Source organism: Lichenostomus cassidix, chromosome 1 (assembly GCF_008360975.1).
Source record: "Lichenostomus cassidix isolate B80296 chromosome 1, HeHo_3.0, whole genome shotgun sequence".
Taxonomy (NCBI): Eukaryota; Metazoa; Chordata; class Aves; order Passeriformes; family Meliphagidae; genus Lichenostomus; species Lichenostomus cassidix.
This window is the reverse complement of record NC_139479.1, coordinates 108,507,747-108,530,882: the sequence shown is the minus strand read 5'-3', so window position 1 is coordinate 108,530,882 and position 23,136 is coordinate 108,507,747. Positions and strand designations below refer to the sequence as shown.

Below are 23,136 nucleotides of genomic sequence, written 5' to 3'. Positions count from 1 at the left end.
GACTGTGCCCTTCATGAGCTGCCTTCTTGCTTGTGTTCATCTTTTGAGTTGGTCATTAACAGGATATATAGAGGAAAAAAAAAAAACAAGCTAGTGGAGGCAGAAAAAACGCCATGGTAATGCAGTTGCACAAGATGCAAAGTGCTTTGTGTTGGAAACAAATATCCTGCTTCTGTAAAGAACATATCAAAGTAAAAAGCTTACATTGCTCTCCTCTTCCCTTTAGCCCTCCTCACCCCTTCTAGTGCAATGACAGAAATAATGACTTGGTGCTTGGCTTTGGTGAATCATGGCCTTGGTAGCATAAGTGCTATAATTATCTCATTGCTACTATCACAGCATTGTAAATATTAAATGCAAAAAACAATGTTTCAATAGCTTTGAGGTTTTGACACTTATTGAGACAAGCCATGGAGTTCACAGTTAATATTTCCTCTCTTTCAGTTAATCTCTTCAGTATTTTTAGTACACTTCTGCTTTATAAGCCACAGATTGTCATTATTAGCAGAAAAGCTTCTGGAAGTCTATCCCTGTGCTGCTGATCTCAGTCTATTGTCAACCATACTCCAGGATTCACTTAGTGGAAAGGATCCTCTGATTAGCTTTCCCTGCATGCCACCTCTGTAATCAGGCTTCCAGGAACTGGAATAAGCCTCCCCATCTGCTCCTGTAATGAGATGAGGTGCACACACATCGCAGCTTTCAGCAGCAATGGGAGATGGCATTTTGCTTGAGCCCCTATTGTCTGCTTCCTGGAAGGGTGGATCTCCATAGCTGTATTAACACAAGGAAATTGAAAAATAAAATGAGAAGTGGCGTAAACCCTGAAAATTCCTTCTTTTCTGATTTTATTCTGTTGACATTTGGAAAGAAAGGTGATAATCATAATCATCTTAGAAAAGGCTTGTAGCACCACTATTTGGGGTTTGGCTGCTGTTCTGCTCTTATTTGAGAAACTTTGTTTCTGGCCTGCTCTGAAAAAAAACCCCTCTAATCTGTGCCACTTCACCACTTCTTTCCCCCCAATTTCAGCGACCTCTTGTGTGTGAAATTCCCTCTAAACATGATCAATTCCATTCAGAAATATTCGTTGTAGTGACTAAAGTCATCATGGAGACTAAAGTCAGGCATGGAGACATCTGTGGTGGTATATCAGGAACAACTTTTGGCACCTAAGGTTTTTAGGGCACAAATCTGTGCTCGTTCGGCTGTTTTTGGGCTGAAGAATGGGGGATACTCCTTGGTGTGTTCTTATAGAGAAGAGCTTGGATGTGTCTTTGAGTCTAAACTAAATTTAAAAAACCTGCTAAGTAATATCCTAAGGCAAAGAAAATGAGCTGAGAAAGAGCTACTCCTTTTTTACTGAGTACTTGTATTTGATCAAAGGTTAATTCTGAAGGATTATGTTGTCTTTGTGTGTTTATTTAGAATAAGATTAGGACAAATGTTTAGTTTATTATTAAAATGTTCTACACAGAATTTTCCAAAGGACACTTCATACTTGACCTACTAAATGTTTGTAAACCAAGTGCTGCTTCTGACTGAAGCAAAATTGCTAAAATTAACCACAGCATAAGGTCCTGAATGTGTTTATTGGTCTATCAAAATGTTTTCATCTGTGGTGTTCTGACATTTGCAGTTAGTCTTATTCCTAAACTGCATCTTGTATTCAAGACTAACCAGATGATTCATATTTTGCAGGTCAGCACAGTGGAAGTGAGCTTGGTTTTTTTATGGAGGTTTTTCCTTCCTTTTGTATTGTACACTTTTATTTACTTTTTTCTGTTACTTCTGGTCTTTAAAATCTAGCAAAAATATGCCCAGACATGCTTTTTAATACCACTCTTTACAACATGCAACAGAACAGAAATTTGAGGCATCTAGCTGACAAAGTGGCAGTGATAAAATTTCACATCACCTACCTGTATTTGCAGGACTTCATTTAAAATACTGGGCTCATTTAAAGGAGATGTACACTTAGGAATGTTTTTTATAAACATTCCCCCCCAATTACTAATGATTTTATATAATAAAAAAATTCACGTGTCTTGGAAGAAAAACATCTTCATGCCTCTTTTGGGGTGGTTCTATGTTCTAGATGAGAGATTTTATTCTTTTTTCCCCATATCCTCTGAGTTGCAGCTTAATACACTTGCTTTTACTCTGTGGCCTAAGGCCAAATGTCAGTGCATAGGCAGAGGGAGTGGAGGGAAACCCCAAACCAAACACATCAAACACTTATTTAGCGCTTAAAGACAGAGCTGTGGTTTCAAAAGGCCTCAGGTTATTAAACAGCTTAAAGCAGAGGGCAGGTACAAACACCAAAGGAAGCTCTAGCAGTATTTCAAATATATGAAACTTCTGTTTAGAGCTAAATTAAGGATGGTTGTTCATGAAAAAGCCAGGAATAAATCTGTTAAGTTTGTTGTAGAATCATGAAGTAGCATATTTTGAAAATCAATATTGACAACACACAGACTAATCAATCTCTTAGTCCTTTCAAAATAATTCTGCAGGATAACAGAGGAGTAAAATGTTAAATATAAAGCAGAGGATGAGTGTGTAAACCATTTCAGATTGCTGACCTTGGGAATGTCTCATTTGAAGTGGGGCTTCCATGCCTCTTGAAGCAAAGAGGAATAACATGCTTTTCCTGTTTGATCTGAATTTGTATGGCTGTATTTTTTAAAAAATGTCAGTGGCATGTAGAAATACTGCCTAATATTTATTTAATAGAAAGAAGAAACAAACCAAAAAGAAGAAACCCTAACCTACCCTGCTAAAGCATGTCAGAAGTGGCCAGGACACTGTGGCAGTTCATGGAACACAAGTGTTTTTCACTGCCTATAGTGTAGCAGTAACAGGCAGTGGAAGGGAACCTTTTTCTGTGACAACAGAGGACTTGCCCAAAGTCTGTAAGTTATAGCAAGATGTTTGGAGGGCAAATAGCAGGAAAATCATGGGAGATGCTGAAGAAGGAATGCTTGTTTGTTTTTACTCTCCCTAGGTGTCGTCTAAGAGAAATCTTCATCTAACCTGCATTTTCAGTTTAGTTTCTCTAAAAATGGCATCTTCTTTCTTTTTTTACTATATTTAGTCTGTTTTTTTTCATTTTTGGTAAACCAATATGCTTAAGTCCATTTGTGTTTTCCTTCCACTTCCTTCCTTTGCATACACACTACAAAAATAGCCTGTAGAAATCATCCTTCCTGAAGGTTTCTGTTGCTTCATTAATCCATGAAGGTTGTAATTCTGCTTTAGAAGACCCTCCATTGCCAGAGCTGCTACATACTGACTTAAAAAGGCTTGTAAGAGCTTCTCTTGTACATGTGTTTTATAAAACTCATGTCTAGTTTGATATTCACTTTCTACTAATGTTAGATATGACACTACAAAGGTACATGAGAGATTCAATGGGATTTTGCAAGAAAGAGATCATTTGGATAAAGTGCTCCTAGCTCCTCTTAGGCTTAGACAGTTATAATTCCTAGTTACTGTGATTTAAATTTATAAAAATGATCCTTTGCTTTGTAGCATAGGATGCTCTAGCCTAGGATTTTTAGTGGAATAAAGATTCTACCTCTAAAACCTAATCCTCTGGAATTTTATTTATGTAAGTGCTTAGTCAGTGAGTCCAAGAAGATCAGAACACATGAAAATTTTATTAAGCTAAAGTTGTCTAGAACTGAATGAGAGAATATTTTTTGCAATACCCTTATAGCTACTTCGTAGAGTTCTTGTCTTAATTTTAGTATTCTAAAATACATATTAACAACCCATCTGATTAAAAATAATTCTTATTTATTCTTTCCTATTTTTATCTGCTCTGATGAAGCTCAGTACTTTACCTGTTTCCAAGAGAAAAACTGGATCATTTTAGGGCTGGGGGATTTTAACTCTATTGCTGTAAAACAGATAATTCTCTACATGATGACAGCAGTCTGTCCTGCATTCCCTTGTGTCTCACTCAGATTTACTGCAGGTAGTAAAAGGGGAAATTAGGGGAAACACCAGGAGCCTGGACAGGTGGTGTGGTTTAGCCCCAGGCAGCCATTCACTCACTCCCCCTAGAGTGGGATCAGGGAGAAAATTCAGGGGCTAAAAGCTGGAAAACTGGTGATTTGAGATAGGCAATTTAATAGGGAAAGCAGAAGTCATACACAAAGCAAAGCAGGGGATGAAATCTCTGCTTCTTGTGGGCATCACCAGCCCCAGGAGAGCAAGGTCCTATTACATGTCATGGTTAATTTAGAAGATGAATGCCATGACTCCAAACATCCCCTGATTTCCCCCACTTCATACAGTGAGCAGGATGTCATGTGGCCTGCAGTATCTTTCTGGTCAGTTTGGGTCACCTGTCCTGGCTGTGTTTCCTCCCAAGCACCCCCAGCCTCCTCACAGCATGGCAGTGGGAGAAGTAGAAGAGACCTCTGCTCAGTTCAAGCCCTGCTCAGCAATAACAGAAACATCTCTGTATTATGAATTTGTGCTGTTTCAGCAGAAATCTGAAACACAGCCACTGTAGAAAAAACTAACTCAAGCTCAGCCCAAACCAGCACAACAGGTGTCAATCCAATAAGAGGTAAAGTCAGATTTTCATAAGGTTGGATGCTGAAAACAGCTTCCAAAAGCAGGGCAAATATGCATTACTTACGTCACAGTGCTTTCCTAATTTTCACATTGCTATCCTTGGCCTAATTCTATTAGCCAATATCCTATTTATGTATAGTTTTCTTTTTCCATTTGCAAGCTTGACTTTGGCAGTACTGGCATGGTGTAGGGGTTGTTGCTTTGTGCAGTGGTTTTATTTTCTGTCCCTAAAATGGTAGCACCCTTCTGTCATGTGCTGGTGGAGCAGTCAAGGCAGGAGCTGCTGTGCCTTGGTCCTTCAAATTCACTTTCCCACTGAGAGCAGAGAGTGAGCTGGGAGCTACAACAATCTCTAGCCCCTAAGTGAGGCACTTACCAACTCAGCCAGAGTTAATCAAACCATCATTTTCTGCAGTAAAAGGTCAATTTTAGGTGAATTGGATGCTTCTGTCTGCTTGCAGGAAAACGCGAGATGACTGCAGTAAATTGAGGCTTGTGGTTAAATGTGCATAACTTCTGGCTTTGGTGTTACACTCTGTAGCTACTTTTTTTTGCTGATTTTGTTGTTTTGTGTAAACTTGTCACTGAGTCATGTTTTTCTGTTTTGCTCAGCATTGGCTTATTTATGTCTTTTATCCTAGCTGTTGCATAAGACTTCCTGCAAGTTGTAAAAAAAGTGGGGCAGGGGAAAAAGAAGTCTCTGCAGAAATGTAGCATTGCTTTCTATTCTCCCTCTAGTTTCTTTGCAGTAGTGCACAATAAAATGGCTCTCAGAACTGAGGTGTGTTTTTGAAAGCTGAGGGTGATTTAGTCTTCATGTTTAAAACACAATCAAATGTCCTTGGTAGGAGATCAAGAAAATGAGCAGAGAAGCAAGAATTACCTGCTGAAAGAACATGGGACAACTGATGCCTTTCAGACAAAGGCAGATGACAAAGACATTGCCAGACCCTACAGGACTAAAATAGGGCTCTGATCAGTCACCCTTTTAATATTAAAAAATTGTAGGTACTTATTTGAAGAGTTTAGATTGGACATGTAACAACACTAAAAATACTCCACTCATTGACTAACAAGCAGAGAGCCTTGACATTTAGATTAATTTGAAAATTACAGCTCAGGATTTATCTTGTGTGTGCTTAAAACATTAGCAAACCAAATTTATCCAGACCTGGTAAAGAAATTGGGAAACTGGGGAAAGTGTTTTCACATTTTATATTTGATTAACTGTGCATCTGACAGTGCAAAGCAAATCCATCTTTAAGAACAAAATTAAATATGTACCAGAAGTCACTTTCTGACAATCAGAAAATCAGATTTTACATCATCACAGCTAATATTAGTAAAATGGCCTTTAATATGATAGTATTCAGAGAAAAAGTTTCACCTTTTACATGCGGTTTAAAATCATCCCCTCATCCTTTGCTCCTTTTAATCTTTTTTTCTTTATCTTACCTACAAAAGCATCTTTATTAATAGTGCTATAGAAGTTGAGCCAGCAGGATTTCTTAGATCTTTTAATAACCCTCTGAATTTAAGCTTCCCTTACTTTCCTTTTATGATGTACCAAACCTGAAAACTTTAAGGTTGGTCTAACTTTACTAAAAGCCTTCCTTTTTTGCTTTGACCACCATATAGGAATGAATATTTCACAAAGGGAAAAGGTGTTTCTTTCCTGCCTGATGAAGCTGTGCCCAAAATCTGTATTTGGCACTAGCAATAGTGTCCAAGTGAGATGCTGTTGCTGACCAGCAGGCTTGTTCCTCTCTTGCTCAGAAGTTTGCTGGAAAACAAAGTGAGAATCCTATTTTTAGTTGTCAAATCTAGCACTTGCTCCAATGTGATACTTCATTAAAAGTAGACGGAAAACTCAAAAGTAAAAATCAACAAATATTCAAAGGAAACAAATATTTTCAAATAAAAGGTTTGTCTTGATTTCAGAAAGCACAAGTGAGCATCATATTCAAATATTTTGTACAGTCATATTTAATTTGGTTCAACAATGGGAGAGAAATTGTCCACCTTGGATATTAGACTCCCTGTTGAGTCATATTGGATGCATGGAAAATAATAGCGTGGTGGAGAAAAATTATTCCTTGTATGGGATTTGTTGCCATTTTATGAATAGATAAAGATATAGGTCTGATCTACTGTAGGTGACCTGCCTCATTGCCCCATATAATAACCCCTGCTGCCTTGCCCATGGCATCAATGTCTCTCAGGCTTTCTGGGCTTGTTGGTTGTGGCTGATCATCTTCAGCTGGCAAGGGCTGAAAGGAAAGCCTTGACCCTGATTTTTATTACTGGGCTCACTGCTAGGACAGTGCTTCATCTGTCACATTCACAGACAGCTCCACAAGCCCACGAGTTTGCCCTGTCTTTTGCTGTAAAAGCTCCAGAGAGACTCTGAACAGGCAGAAATGTGTTCTGTCGTGGTATAATGTCACTCTTGGGGTCCTGGGGTTAAGTCTGACCTTTCGCTCATCGTAAAGGTGGCATGTTGTTACACAGAGCTGTGATTGCCCTCACTGGTCTCTATTTTTCAGTCAGACTTTTGCAAATTGTAAGGAACCACTGTGGGAAGTGTAGGTTTATGGAACTGGTGATATCACATGGTGAGGTGAAAATTTTCTACAGCTATATTACAAAAAAGCTGGAAATGGAAGAGATGAGACTGCAGCTGAACAGTATTTATCAAGTTGTTATCTTATCTTGAAAGAATCTTCAAGTCTGGGAAGAAGTGGCCATTAAGAATCCATGGCAGAAACAGTGGGATAATAATCCTCTTCACAGACTGTGTTTGAACTTAAATTATAGTGTGTTAAATAGTATTGTAGATCTTAACAAGAGCACATCAGAAACTTTATTTTTCCAACTCCATACTGAGTATGTTACTCTGACTTTTTTTTTTTCTTTGTTATTGAGAAACAGGATTTGGAGTCTTCTTTGTGTACTTGGAGTTATCCAAGCAGATCAACTTGCTTCTTGAAATTGATAGATTTAATACCTTAACTATCTATGATATTAGCTTATTTCTTACATATTATTTCTCTTAAGAATGAGTAGCACTAATAAATTTCTTTTTACTTTTGTCCACCTGCATAGATAAACGTTCATCAAACTGATATCAATCTGTATGAATCTGTACGTATTTTTATAGTTATTATTTCACCAAAAAATATAGCTCTTCCATTATATACTGACATCACTAGAACTGTTTCAACTATGGCAGAAAAAGAGATGATCTACTGGTATGTCTGCAGTGAAATGGCTGTGGATAATGGCTTCTGAAAATTGTCTCAATATGTGCAGGGATGTTTTGCAGGCATCCTGGTACACAGCAATTTACAAAAGGAAATACTATCATATGCACTGTATTTGCTGTGTATGACATAACAATAACAAGAAAATAAGTGAGGTTGGGATCCCAACTAGCAAGACTTGAGGTATTTCAACTGTTAGGAACTATAGGATAAACTAACAAAATACCAAGCAGTCTTTCCTTTCAGTTGTAAAATATTTATACTGTGGCTGCAGTCAAAAAAAAAGCTGCTGTGCACACTTTCTCTCCCAGTCCTTCTTTCAGCTCATAAAAGTTAAAACTCCTTTCCTTTGTTAGACAGTGAAAGGTACTTTTTTCCCCCTCAGACTTCAGGGAAATGACCAAGTTTTTCTTGGGGTATGCTTGAGCAGGAACATTGTGCCAGTCCTCCTGGATGGAGGGATTTAAGGGAGATGGGGTGAGCAAATTAAACCGCGTAAAAAATTCCCTAGGTTGAGACAGTTTTGTTTGCAGTATATGCTGATGGTTAAATCTTTTGACTTTTTGGAGTTTCTCTTTGATTCCTTTATGTATTTAACAAAATTGGAAACCTGGTCAGCAGGTTAAATCTTTTGTCTTGCAGTTGGACTCTTACCTCAGGTCTATTTAAGAAACAAAAATGCCCCATAGTTACAGTAACATTCAGAAGAGTGGATGTTAAATGGATCAACTGCAATTAATACTTTCTTGTTTCATTTTGAAAATGGCTGGGCTACTTCTACCTATTTATTGTAACTGGGAAGTTATGTGAGTACTGATGGAGCAAGTTCATTTTCCATGAGCAGATAAAATCTTCATGAGTTCCATCATATTTTTGTCTGCTGTTGAGATTTTTACACTATGTAAAAATCCAAGTGCAGTTTAGTGCAAATGTTTCCTTTTTCAAAGCATTTCAGACAGGCCTGCGTCTTTGCAAATTTTGGTGTAAAGTTATTTGTGAGGGTCAGAACTATGTTTCCAAAAAAATTCTTTCAAAAAGGAAAGAAAACAAGAGGGGATTTTAGTGCTATACATCATGACCCATGATTAGGTTAGCTTTTGGAGCTGAAAATCAAATTTCTGCTGTCTTTAAGCTTATGACATGAACCTGATGCTTCTCAACAGATATAAACAAGTTTAGTTTACAAAAATTCTATTTTTGTTTCTTGTCTCTCCTTAGGTGCATTCAACACTGCACCCTTAAACACACACACCAGGCTCTAATATCCAGCAGGTCTTGAAATTTGGGAGTGAAGGATGAGAAGTGCACTTAGTTGTCACTGGGCAATGCTGAGCTGCTTTCAGCTTAGAGATGTAGTGATGTGAAGATAAACTATCCTGTGGCTGACTGGAGAATCCACTCTGAAGTCCTAATATATGGCCTCAAAACTAACTGTAAGTTGATTGTAGGGGTGGAAATCCTAAATGTTTGCTATTTACCAGTGCTATTTACTAGGAAATGCCATTTTCCCTGAAATAATACTTACTATTAGAGATCATGGACCAATTTTCAAACCTCCACAACAAAATGTCCCAAAAGAAAACCCTTTTCAAGTTTGTCTTCCCCTGTTTTATTGTGACTGTGTTGCTCTTCATAGAATCACAAATGGTAATAGACTACAGAAATATTTCCTCACTTGTATCATTAAGACAGAAAAGTAGTTAAATGAGACAGTAACCTTGGGTTGTATTACTTAAGACATATTTTGCACAATTTGTATACCAGTTTGAGGCAGGGGTTTCATTTACCTGCCTATCTGTGATGATTGCACACTGTACAAAGTGCTCTAACTTAAAACTACATTTCTATTAGTTAATGGGTGTTTTGGAAAAGAACATTGCTCTTTATTAAATTTCAGTTTAATAATGAACTAAACTATGGAATTACTTGTTTCACCTCCTGATTTTGTCCTGTTTTAAAATGAGTGACTGGGGCTATATAAAAAGGGTGAAATATTTCTGTGATGCATATACAGTAAAAGGTAAATAACTTCGCTTTCTGAAATATTGAAGTCAAGTGAGACACTTTTCAGTTTCTCATCTCTCTGCTGCCTTTAGATGAGTACATGCCCGTTTTACTTCCATAAATGATGCAAGCCTATGGCTGTTTTGGGTTGACTTCCTATATCTTTAGTTTCTTTTGGAACTCAGGGAGAAGTAAGTTAATCAAGCTACATGCTGGGATAATTGGGAATATCTTTTGCTATATGGCAGCAGTAACTAAGCAGCCTACATAATTTTGCTTGTGGAATGCTTATAGAGGTAATTCAAAGGAGCAAATAGCTAGACCTAAAAAACTGTTATGATTAGGTCTAAAGCTCTCTACTGAAAATTTTTGACCCAAAAGTGACTTTTTGACATGTTCTTCAAAGCTCCAAAGTCTGTACAAAGCTCTTGCTCTAAAGTTACTATGAGTGAAAAATAAATCGTGTTTAAAACGGGCCTTAGAAACTAAGGTATTCGGCTTGAAAAAGGCAAGATCATAATTCCAAATGCTTTGCCTGGTAGTAGAAAGCTCAAAGGCTATCATAATATTCTCAGAAACCAGCACTAATATTTTAATAAATTCTTTAGTATGGTGGGTGATCCTAAAATCTTACAGTAAGAAGCAGCAGCAGTTTGTGGTTTAGAAAATGCATTATTTGTTTCCAAGTAGAATTCTGAACATCTGAGATGACTGCAAGGGTTGTTTTTTTCCCCCCCTTCCTCACCTGCCAGTGCCTTTATAATTAGCATACTTTAAAGAGGGTTGCCAAAATGCCTCTCATCCTATATTCTAATGAAATATTTATAGGAGCTTGGGTACCAAATAAACCACAAAAGACAACTTAAACGTTCACTTGGGTGAAGAGAGATACAAACCAAGCTTTATCGTAGCCTCAGTACAACACCACAAAATAAATATGCATAATGAGCATCCCTCACATTAGTAACACTAACTAAGGGAATTAATAAAACCTAATGGAACAAGAGCAGGAAAAAAAAAAAAGATTTTGCTACTGCTTTCCTGGAATTGGAAGATATGTTTGAAGTGGAAGGAGTTTTGTGACTGTTGGGATCTGTTTTTAAGGCCTGTGACAGTACAAGGTGTAGTAGGGAATGGTGAGAGAAAAAGCAAATCAATTGAGAGTAGAAGGTAATGATTTGTATGTTTCCTTGATTTAAGGCTAAACCAATTAATTAAAGGCCTAACCAACAAACATGTGATAGCAGGATGAAGTAAGTGGCCTGTGATATCTGGTGACTGTTCCTGTATTCCCAGTTTAATATTCCTTTTTAGCATAAGGCTTATGATGCACTGTGGTATGATTTTTTTTCAGACTTATGAGAGCATTATTCCAAAATGGACTTTTCTTTTGTTTTCCTTTTCATTTGTAGCACCTCAGAACATAAGTTGCTCAGAGATCATCTCCAAAAATCTCTGCTCTCAGCTGCTGTCGGTTAGAGTTTAGATAAAATTCTTCTACCTCAAAGAAAAGTGATTTTATAACCCTCTAACTTAACAGAACTTTTAAAAGGTTTAGGTAACCAGTGCTACAATTAATACATTCAACAACTTCCCTGCCCTATCTTAGTGGGAATTGTGGCTCCTCCAGGCTTTTTGTGACTGCTGTTAAAAGAACCCAAAGATCTTAGTTTGCGTTTGTTCATAAACCTTATCACATAACTAGACAGACATGATAATCTTTGACTATTTAATTGCTGATACTTCCAGTAACTTTTATAAGTGTAGTATTAAGTATGAACTGTAGAGAAAAAAATAGTTGTATTTAACTTTTCTTACCATAAGAGAGGACAAATTTAGTCTAACATGTTTTTAATGCTTTTATTAATGGGACTGGGGCTGCTGGTAGTACAACTGAGATGGTCTAAAGTCCTAAAATGTTCCTTTGCTGAAATTTTGAGAAAGTTATAGTGCACACATGCTGCTACCCACACACAGACAGAGTGAAAATGCTTTGCCAATAATCACAGCATATTTTTGAATTTGAGGAGGCACTTGCAAAGGTGGGTTTTTACTGTCCTCTTGCCAACCAAACTGCAAGTCTTTAACAACTCCTTCGAGGGGGATCATCTTCCACCTTTGAAGTAGCAAGGAAGTGTATTGTTCTAAAGGAATTGGAGTAACTCCTGTTTCACCACCATCCCTCCCCACTCCCCATGTACTGAATTGTTCCTTTGTACTGATAAAAAGCATTCTCCTGATGTGTGCTGTTTATGCATTTTGATCCTTTTTAACACGAGCAGGTGAAGTAGAACTCTGCCTCCAAACCAGCAGGTAGAAGTCAATGTGGTTTTTGGGGGTTTTATGCAGACTGCTGAAGTGGAAGTAGGGTGCTTTGTGACTTGTTGATGGGTCTATTAGGCTAAAATGTGCTTCTCACTGTGGGGATTTTGTGGTTTGAGAGGAGGATCATCTGTTTTGATTATGAATCGGTTTTAATACCTTACAGGAGACAAGAGAATTCCATATTTTAATGTGTATCTTTTGCATCTCTTAAAGGATTGAAAGCCCTTTGTAGCAGGGACTCCTTGTGGGATGTTGCCCAATTTATTACATAGCAACTACCTGGTCCACTGGTAAAGCTCTCAGTGGTTACTGCAGCATCAGTAATGCAAGTGATGTGAAAAAAAAAACATGTATTGGACAAGGCTGGCTTGGTAGGTAGGATGAGTTCTGGATGTAATTTCTACTTTTCCCCTGATTCCCTTGAACTGTTTAAGATCCCACTGTTCCCTCATCTACTTGGGTAACTGAGGTAGTAAAAAATGAGGAAAATTCCTCAATTTCAAGTGTGTTTTAACTAAATCAAGTCCCAGTGAAAGGCTGGTCTAGCCTCTATGGCTAAAATACTCTGTGTTAGGCAAGGAATCTTCTGTGTTCTGGGCTGATTAAATGAACTGGTCTGTGTGCCTTCCTTCCCACCCATTTTTCTATAAACAACATATCCCTGTTGCCTGAAGGACAGCTAGATGCTCAAGTGAGCACAAACTATGAAATAAGGACTTGTATGCGACCCAGTATTCTGTTTGTACTTCAATAATCTGCCATTTAGCATCTTCAAGCATTCCTGATGCTAGTGGAAACGACTCATTTTCCCAGTCTGGCTAGAAGAATGTGCTCCCTTATCCAATGTTAAATTTTGTGTTAGAGTACTTGTTATCTTGTGACTCGCCCTTCTCACTCCCTCTTCTCTGTTCAGGATAGTAGTTCATATTCATTAACTAGAAAAAAAAGCCTGCATTTTCAGTGCAATGTGCTGTTCTCTGAAGACTAAAACACAAAAATAAGACTCTTTTCAACAGCCAGAAATATAATGGGGAACCACAAATGAATGCATACAAAACGTGTGTACAATGTGGCAATATAGTATTTGATTTTAATAGTATGGGAATTATTTCCAATAAGCAATAACATAACAAACCTCTCTTATCCTATCATCTAATCAAGTTTAGATCATGTTATTCTGTTGGAACGTATTGTGTGTTCTTGGAGTTTTATTGGCTTTAAACTTAGAAAGCAGCTGGAAAGAACCAGAAGAGTCTATTACTTTCTGTACTTGTTTGTATTCACAATCAGTAAGACATTTGGAGATTATAAGATGTGTTGAAATCATTGATATTTTGACTTCAGTCTGTATGAAGTCTTTATTAGTCTTTTATTATTAGTCATAGGTGTGAGAAAGAGGAGGGAAGGTTTTCTTGTGTCATTATTCATATCAGATCAGTCCATGTGTGCCATTCAAGGGAGAGAAAGGATGCATTTTGACTATGGTGACTGGTGAAGTAACAAGTGGAGGATAGAGAGGCTACCTTTATTTGGTTCTGCAGCTCTTTCCACCAGAGTTGTATTCTAGTGTGTATGTAATTGAATTTTGCATTCCCTTAAGAACTCTATTATCCTTTTCAAGTGAAAAATGTTATCAAAACTTCCAGACCTTTATTCTAATTTTTAACCTTCAGAAAATTTTATTTTCATTTCTACTGTGGCTCAGCTGAATATGACAGGATTTTCTTAGGCAGACCACTGTCCAGTTGGTGTGTTACTCTCAGGAAAGTACAGTATGAATGTCACTACTTAGCTGTATTTGCGAGGGTGCATCTGTGTTGAATAGCAGCAACCACAAAGTCTAATTCTTTTTAGGTGGTGGGAATTTGCACTGTTATGTTATGAAATGTGCATTAAAAAAGGAAAAAAAAAACACCTAGGAGAAAGCTTTACACCAAAATATTTAATGTTAACTGATACTACAGATATTATTTTCTGGGGTTTTTTTCCCCTGACAGTTTACATTCTACCATTAGTGTAGCATAATTTTCAATTTAAACCTCTGAGGTGACTTTTTTTTTCACCTTACTACCTGCTGGATACCAGAATATTCCTCTTTGGTTCAATTTGAAGGAATAGTTGTGCTCTACTTTCAAGTACATACTGGAATTCTTGTCATGGGCACACAAGGATACCTCTGTGGAGCCTTTTCAGAATTAGAATATCATGTTTTCTGTTGGGATGCAATTGGGCTGCTGGTCCCTTTCACAAAAACAAACCCAAATAAACTCTTTGATACAAGTTCCTTGCTATAGCAAGGTATGACTAAGCCTTAGGATAAAAATGAAATAATGAGGAAAGAAGTAATAACTTGCTTGAGTGTTTGATCCTTGGGTATAAACATGTAGAAAACACATCTGTGCATGTGAAACTGCTTCTGGCTGTGAGAACATCATTCAGGTATCTTCAATGGGGAATATTCCTGTGGAAAAATTATTGACTTCAAGAATAGCCTGCTTTGGAGATAAACTTGTGGAATGGTACAGCAATACTTAGCTGCAATTGTTTTAATCCATCTTTTTGTGTGTGTGTCATTTTAGTGCTTCTCTGGGTTCCAAATGTAAGCTTGTGGTATAATTTATAGGTTGAAATGAGAGGTAAATGTAAAAAAGCAGCGAAACAGATGGGGAAAGTTGGAAAGGCCTGACTATGACCTTCTTTCCACCTTTTTACTAGAAATTGAAGCTATGGTGTAATGAACGTAATTGTTCTGTCTGTTGTTTCACTGATAGGACTTTAAGCTCTTATCTGCTTTGTTCTGAACTGCTGCCTCCTCCTCCCTGAACAGGTTTTTCTACTGTTCAGTCACCAGAAAGCTGCAAACCAAACCATGTTTAGCCAAGGAGATCTAGGTACATCAGGCAAGCATCCTGAGAAAACTGTGGAGCTTCTTTCCTCTCGGGCCTGCTCTCAAGAATATTCATTTAGCCAAACTCTGGAGCATCTGACAGATGCTCCACATTCTCATCACACACACATTCTGTGAAGGTTGACTGCTGTCATGGGCACACGTGGGAGTAGAGAGGCACAGACATATGCATCATATTTAGATTTCTACATGTGCAAATCTAATTATAATCAGGCACAGTACATTTTAAACCGGTTTATTTTTTTCCCTTTGCCATTGCTTTCCCATCAAATACATCTGCTGGGAAGAAATATCTGTGGGCAGTGAAATAACCACAGCACAGAGAGCAAGAGAGTTGGAAATCAAGCAAATATAGCTTCTGACTCTGTAATGCTATAGCAAGTTCCTAAATGTTGGTCTACTGCATGGTGCCTTTGCAGGCTGTTTCTCAAGAGATGATTAAACAGACCAGAAGATGGGCAAAATATTTTGCTTTTCAAGTCTGAGACAAGTGGAACAGGGGAAAAAATATTCATTATCTCAAAAATAAAACTTTTTCAGATGTAACGTAACACTACAGCAGTTAGAAAGAAAGAAGGAAGTGGAGGAAGGTATGCAGTGTTTATTTGAAAGAAAAATAATGATGAAAGAGGGTGATTATTTAAGAAATTTATCTGACATATTTTGCTTTATCATCATACCTTACTGTGCTGCTTTGACTTTTTTGCTTACCCTGTGCAGTTTATTTCTATTTTGGTCATACTCATTTCTGTATGATCTATTGCCAAACTTAAGTATTTCTTTTCTTCTCCTCCTGCCATTAGTATGGCTGAATGGTCTCAATTTACTATTTCTACACTGAATATTTTTTTATTTCTTGAAATGATGGCTTGCTCTAGATGTCAGGACTACATTCATTTTTACTGTGATGTTATATCATGTAACTTAAATATTTTGTCTGCTTTTCCCACTAACTTTGAAACTGCTCATTTGTCCTTGTTCTGTTAAAAGCATTTAAAAACAAACAAAACAAAGGAAAACAAACAAAAACCCCAACGAAACAAAAAAACCCCAAAACACCCAACAAACAAAAAAACCTCCATGATTGGTTAGCCTCCTACTTCATGTTTGGTAAACACATTCAGATTAAAGGTTTGTAGATTTGTTTGAATTCCTGATATTCATTTGAATTCTCACATTTTATTCCAGTTTCTTAAACAGGGTCCATTCTGTAAATAGCTATATCTTTTAATCAATCTCTCAGAATCTTTTAAAGCTCTTCAGCTTACAGTTCCACATCACTCTATCCCCTGTAGGACTGAACTCATCACTTTGAAAAGGCATTTCAGTTTTTCACCTGTGACCAAGTTGCTATGTTTGCATTTCTAGAGCACCTCAAGTCATGAAAATAGCTTTCTTCCTTCTCAAGTCTTTTTTTTTTTCTCCTTTGCCCTCCATTTAAAATGGACAATTGAGAAGGGGAATGACCTTATAGTGCAACAAGTGGCTGTCCTGAAGTAGCACTCTGTGCTTAGCCTGGTTTTGCTGTGTGCTTTGCACTGCTTGCTCAGAAACTTACACAAAAAAGTAGCAGCTGCCTTGTGCTCTGCTTTGCTGCTGCTGAATGGGCTCCCTTGATAGCCTGCAGTACATCATGTACCCCTGAGCTTGTTCAGCCCCACTGTTCTCCAGGAGACTCTGTACAAGATCCGTAGTGTCCCTGTGCTGCAGATGACAGCATTGGGGTGTGGGAAAATCCTTCAGCAGAGCTGCATGTATTCCTGTCCCTGCAGGAATGTTCTGGTGTGATGAAAGCTTAATAAACTTAGTTTTGTGTTGCAGGACAGTATAAAACAGAATATATCTGGTTAAATTCCAATTCTGGGTGTAGTAAGATATTATTTGGTTTAAAACTCATCCACCAAAGCTGTTAATGTCATTAACCAAGTAATTGAACAGTTTTAGATGAAAGAAATAAATTTGTTTTGCTCTGCCTCTTATTATCACACTGGAAAAAGAGTTGCTCTTCACCTTTCTCAATAAAAAAATGCTGTGAGATGGGTAGACTGAATTTGTTTTCATGAAGCAAGGGACAAAAGGTTGCAAGTCTGGTTAAACAGAGAAAAAGCCTTCCATCAATATTTATTCCTTTCTGTTTGTTCAGTACTCCTAGTAACACTTTGAGATGTAGTATGGAAGGGAAGTGTGGTATCTCTTATTAGCAACTGTTTGCTGAAGAAGACAATACGACAAGTGGATTTCAAAGAGGGTGTTCAGCACACCTGAGCTGATATGAGGAAATGGACAAAATTCAAAGGCCTCTTCAGAAATACATCACATGCATCATGCCCTCCCCAGAAGATAAACTTCAATCTGAATAACCCAGCTGGAAAAAATAACACGTGCATTCATGTGTAAAATGAAGAAAATATTGCCTGTTGCTCACAAATTTCCCTTTAATATAACATTGAATGTCTAAGTGGCCAACTCTTAGCTAAAGTTCATAAGAGCTGGGTTGGCATGCTGGGCTCTTCTATCTCGCGTGGAAATTGCTGAAGCTGTCACCAAGCTGGTTAATAGGTCTGACCCATGAGTGAGAAATGCCTGCCTTGCCTTAGGAAACTCTGGTCTTTTACCTGTAAACTGGTTTGAGCTGCTACACTTTATTAGAGAAACTGAATATTAATGAACGTTGTGACAACCAGCTGGGCTTCCATATCTTTTTGTGTGTTGGGGTTTGGTTTTTTTTTCAGTTTAAATCTTGGGTCTTGCAGTGTTGAGCCTTTTAGTCTCATTACTCAGATCAGGACAACATTTTGTCCTTTTTCTCTGCTAGTGTCTCTCAGTCAACCCAGGCAGCCAGAACACCTACAAACCCCTTGTGAGAACACAAACAGTAAATATATTCCTGTTACCTTGCTAGCAGGGGTATCCCTGAAGCAACACCTGGTCAGAGGCACAGGCACTGGTACAATTAGTCCATGCTGGAGGATCACTGGCCTGCTTTTCCCACAGGATTATCCAGGGTTATTCTCTGCTGCAAGGTCACTTAATCTATTTACAATCCTCCTGACCAATCTTCTGCTTTTTGATCCTTTACTCCCAGCAGTGTCTAATAGTACAGCCTAGTAGAGTTTCTCAAAGGAAGGCTGAATACAAAATGAGGAGGGAAACTTTTCCCAGACTTTTAAAGATGACAGCAGAGACGCAGCAGCCTTTAATAAGTACCTGCAGAACTGGAGAAGCCTGGTCAATTTTATCATGAGATACAGTGTAATCTTGATATGTTTGGTTTTGACATGTTTAGAATAATGTAGCACTAAGATAAAGCAGCAACACATTTCTGAGGTTCCACTTGCAAGCCTCCATTAATGCTTTAGCACTTTGACCAGCAGCTGCCTTTTATTACTAGAGCAAGATATCTCTCTTGGACAATGAACAACAATGAACAAGCACCCTGGGCTTCCTTCTCATAGCAGAGTACTGGCTTGTGGAAATGGCAGAAACAGTTTTTCCATATCATCCCAAACAGGGCTGCCCTGTTTTTCACTTATTTTTTTCAATGATAATGTATTTTACATTATCTGATGCTTTTTCTGAGCTGCCTTGGTGATGCTTTCTGTAGTTTTGGATGCATACACCTGACTTTCCTTGATTTTTTTTTTTTTTTCTATCTACAGCCTTTTTTAGGCTAATTTCTTCCCACCCCCTTCTGTAGCACTCTGAAAGTTTGTTTGCATTAGGTAATTAATAAAGTCAGAATAAGGATCATTCTAGGCAACTTTGTTTTATCCTTCACTGCTATGGGTATTGTATGAAGATAGCACATGACACTGTATGGGAATTCAGGGATTCCCATTCCAAATTGGAGAATTGGACTATTAAACACTTTCTTCCTCCTCTTCAGTACTTGATTACATAAGCTGACTGTAGGAGGGCTCTGCCACGGTAATGTAAGCTTATTTTGAGCTCAAGTTGAAACACATTCCCTGTATTGAGTCAGAATCTAGATGAATGTGTTTTTTATACATGTCTTACAATTCACATTTGAATTTTCCATTTCTAATTTCATTGTCTCGCACTGTGTTAAACAGTCATAAGTATGTTTGCTCCTCAGAGAGCTGCTAGATCATCCTCAGTGTGCTCTAAAATCTTATTTCATTTCAAAATCTTTTTGAAATGTTAAATTATTCGCTAGGACATAAGTATTCCCTGTATGAAGCTGGTAGTTTTTAAAAAATGAGTTTTTCCTCTTTGGGGTTGATAGTTATTAATTCTAATGCTAAACCTTGGAATCTGGTGCTAACGCTGGATTTACTATTAGCCTAAATTTCCAAAGACCTCCCCTACTATTAACTCCATAGGTGTGGAGGAGGAAGAGAAGGAAAAGAAGGGACTGCATTAATATAATCAAGAATTGCGAGTCACCTTAAAGTGCTAATCTTGATCTGCTATCTTTGGACTTATTGATTGCTTTTGCTTTCTTGCTGCCAGGGACAGCAATATATTTTCTATTGCACACCTTCTGCTATATTTTATTTTCCTTTTGTGTGGTGGTGGAAGTGGCCATACTCTGTACAATAGCTAATAACTTTCTGGCTGCAAGATTGCTTTTGCCTGAGAATCTGAAACTGTGCCATTTGGAGTCTAAAGTCCCAAAACACATGTCTATCCCTGCAAGAGGCTGGCAGCACAACTGTCAAAAAGACAGCATGTTACTAGAAAATTTATAAAAGTACATATCTATGTATTAACACATAGTAGGATTTCTTATCTTAAATAAAAATTGGCTAGGAATGGGAAAAGTTATGAACAGCTTAAATGGGTTAAATATATTTCACATTCATTATGTAGAAATGAAAAGCCCAGCATTATTCAAAAGCTTCACTCAATTAAATCTTCATGAACTTAAATTTCTTATTGGTCCCTAATTAAATTAGGGAAATTACTGGCAAACTGAATTGGAGTTGATCTGTATTTAGGGACCTCTTCAACAAGGTCCCTCACCAATATAGTATCTTGCATATCGCTGCCTAAAATCTACCCCTGTGATGCTTCCATCTCAGCTCATCTAATTCATGGTTTTAATTTTGTTTCCTTCTCATCAATTCTGTGTCTGTGGGTCCCAAAGAAGGAATGATTGTTAGTTGCTAAAGTAAATCTTCCATTTTTGTGGCACTGTTAGGGTCTTCATGTGGGGCTGTCTGGGCTTCTTGGTTGTTGAGTGAAAATGTACTGTTTTCTAAGCTAGGCAAACCCCTAGGAGACATAAATAAGCAAGTCGAGAAAAACTGACTAGACCAAGATGATTAAATAGGAATTTGGCAACTATATGTAACAGTGGAATGCCATGTTTTTCTAAAGTAACTGTCTCCTAAGTTCTGAATATACCTACACTGACAAAAGAAAATACTCCTGTTAACAAGACATTAACACTTAGTGTTGCCTTTAGGCCAATATGTAGAATAAAAATTTAGAGTTCTGCTAAACAAGGTAATTCATACTTCTCCCTGGATTTAATAGCAGTTCTTGAGTATTTCCTCTATGGATTTATTCCTTCTTTCATAACAAAGAAATTAACGTGGAGTTATATTCCAGGATCAGAAAATATGTAACTTAATGCTAAATAGTCATAACTTAAAATATAAGGGAATTGAGTTTAAATGTTAATGAGATCCCTAAGCAGTGCTGATTGTTGCCATTGGGTGTATGTTAGAAAGAGGAGACAAAGACTCCAGAAATATCCCTTCATTCCAACACCCAAGTTGCTCTTTTTATGTACCTGCTGCTATCATATCAGAGGTGCAAGCCTGCATTTGCCAAGTTGACATGTGGCAGTCTTCCAACACTTGCTGCCAATATAAATTAATGCTTACCATAAGACATAGTTGGATGGCACAAAAGGATGGTCCTGTGAGAGATGCTTGAAGAACAACTGAGGAGTTCTGGCTCTTATACATCAAATCTAAGGGTATATATTAATTAATTACCAAGCAATTCATTGTTGTTTCTTGCCAGACCTAGTGTTTTGTATGTCCACAGTGATAGCATCATATTTGTTTAGAGGGAATATCTGTCTCACAGGAATTGGTATCTAGAGGAAGAGTAATCACTCTGCTTGTTAATTAAAATAATGACACTTAATGCTTTATAGTGTGTTTTATTTGAAAAGCTAAATGGATATTATTGCTCTAATTTTATCCCCTACAATTTTCAAATCTCAAAAGAAACCTAGTGTAATTTATTTACTTATTTAATTTTCCTTTTCTTTGACTAGGAACATATCAGGCTTTTTCAATGTAAAATTATGGGGTTTGCAGTGCTTAACTGGATTTCACTCCATCTCTTGAGTGCCTGGATTTAATTCTTAGCTACTTCATGCCAAACAGAAACCAAATAGGAAAACTTCTTCTTCATCCAGGTTATCTATAAAAGACATGATTGTGCTAGGCAAAGAAGTGTCTGTGAGTAGAAAGTAGGTGTCAGAAGCAGATAATTACTGCTCTCCTGTTTAGAGTTTGCTTGGTGTTTTTCAGATAACTGAATTTAAAAAAATGTATTTTTTTTAAGAGGAGGTGCAGAAACTTCTCCTGAAACAATGAAACAGAGAAGATTATGTAGGTTGGTGAGACGAAAAATGGGGAATCATCCTGCAGTTTGTAGTCATGTACTCAGCAATGAAAGATTTTACTTTAGCTAAAATCCAGAAAATTGTTAATTTCAAGCACATGTGTCAGATTACATACGACACTGGACTTCTTGCACGTGTAAGACTGTGCTGTATCCCTAAGATCAGTGGTGTAACTTTGGTGTGCAATTGGTTCAAGGAAACTTTTGGCTACCATCTGGACTCTGATCTAGCCTCAAAGATCTTTTAAATGTACGTACCATTGGCTTAATTCATAATGGTGATAAACACTTCTCAAAGGAAAACATTAAACATTTGTTTAATTCACCTCTTGTTTTTTGTGGATACCTTGGTCTATGATAGAGGTTTCTCTACAAGAAACAGGAAAAAACTGTGCTGCAGGATCTTGTAGGTCTCAAGTCTACAAATTTCTTTTAATATTCCAGGATTCCATGGATTGCTATTATTTTGATCATGAATATTTCTTCCTCACTCCTTGGGGTCAAGTTGTTTTAGGCTTTTTACATTTGGTAACACTACATCTTTCTCACTTGTGCAAGGTTATATTCCCACTGAAAACGTTATTACTATCAGTAATTTTCAGGAAATATGACTTTGTGTTCTTCCTATAGAGAGAGATATCCAGTTATGAAACAGAGCTGACACTTTAAGTATCAGTCATATGTGTGAATGAAAGCCTTTAAAGGAAATCTTAGAGTTGAAATTCATCCATGTTCAAAGGCCAATGTGTAATTTTTCTTCTGTTTCAAGTTCAACTTTGGTCATTTTAAGCATTCTCTGTGATGTAATGCTTTATTCTCAGAAAAGGGAAGCAATCGAGAGACACTTGCACAGTTCTATTTTTTCCATAGCGTTCTTCTAGACTTGAATCAGTATCACAATGTGTCAATAAAAAAACCTCAACCAAACCAAAAAAAGCTACTTATATCTAAAGATGAGTAAGAAAGAATATATTTGGCCAGTGATCTTTCTGAATGAGCAAGGAGTTAAAACCTATGTCTTTCTCCCTGTGTCCACAGAGTCTTTGGGCCCTTGTCAGAAATTTGTGTTGGTACAAAACTCTGGTTTGCACATCTGGCTCTGTTGGCATGATTTCTCTCTGCTGTGTGTATCACTTGTCTGCTGTATTAGTTCTGAAAACAAATGTCAGGAGTTGGGATAATGAACATGGGATGAACTTGTCCATTTGGAAAAGCTTGCTAGTCTGTCTGTGCTTCCTGTGAGACCCAGTGCTGCAGCAGCCTGTGTGTTTTCTGGATGCTGAGAATGAGTTTTGGAGCGCAAAACAGGCAAGGATGTATGAAGATAAGAGGGATTTAGGCCTTTTGGTTTTAAACTTTTTTCCTAAAAAAAGAAAAAATGTATATAAATATATATACACACGATCAAAAGATGGAATGAAAGTGATCCCTAGATGA

General features: G+C 37.4%; 1 long non-coding RNA gene across 1 annotated transcript in view; it reads left to right on the top strand.

Moving 5' to 3' along the window:
* LOC146445515 (uncharacterized) overlaps positions 1–23,136 on the top strand; it is a 52,784-nt gene that overhangs the window by 4,403 nt on the left and 25,245 nt on the right. Inside the window, exon 2 of the long non-coding RNA XR_014852516.1 lies at positions 14,954–15,082. This is a non-coding gene — a long non-coding RNA (uncharacterized LOC146445515). The remainder of the gene's footprint in view (positions 1–14,953; positions 15,083–23,136) is intronic.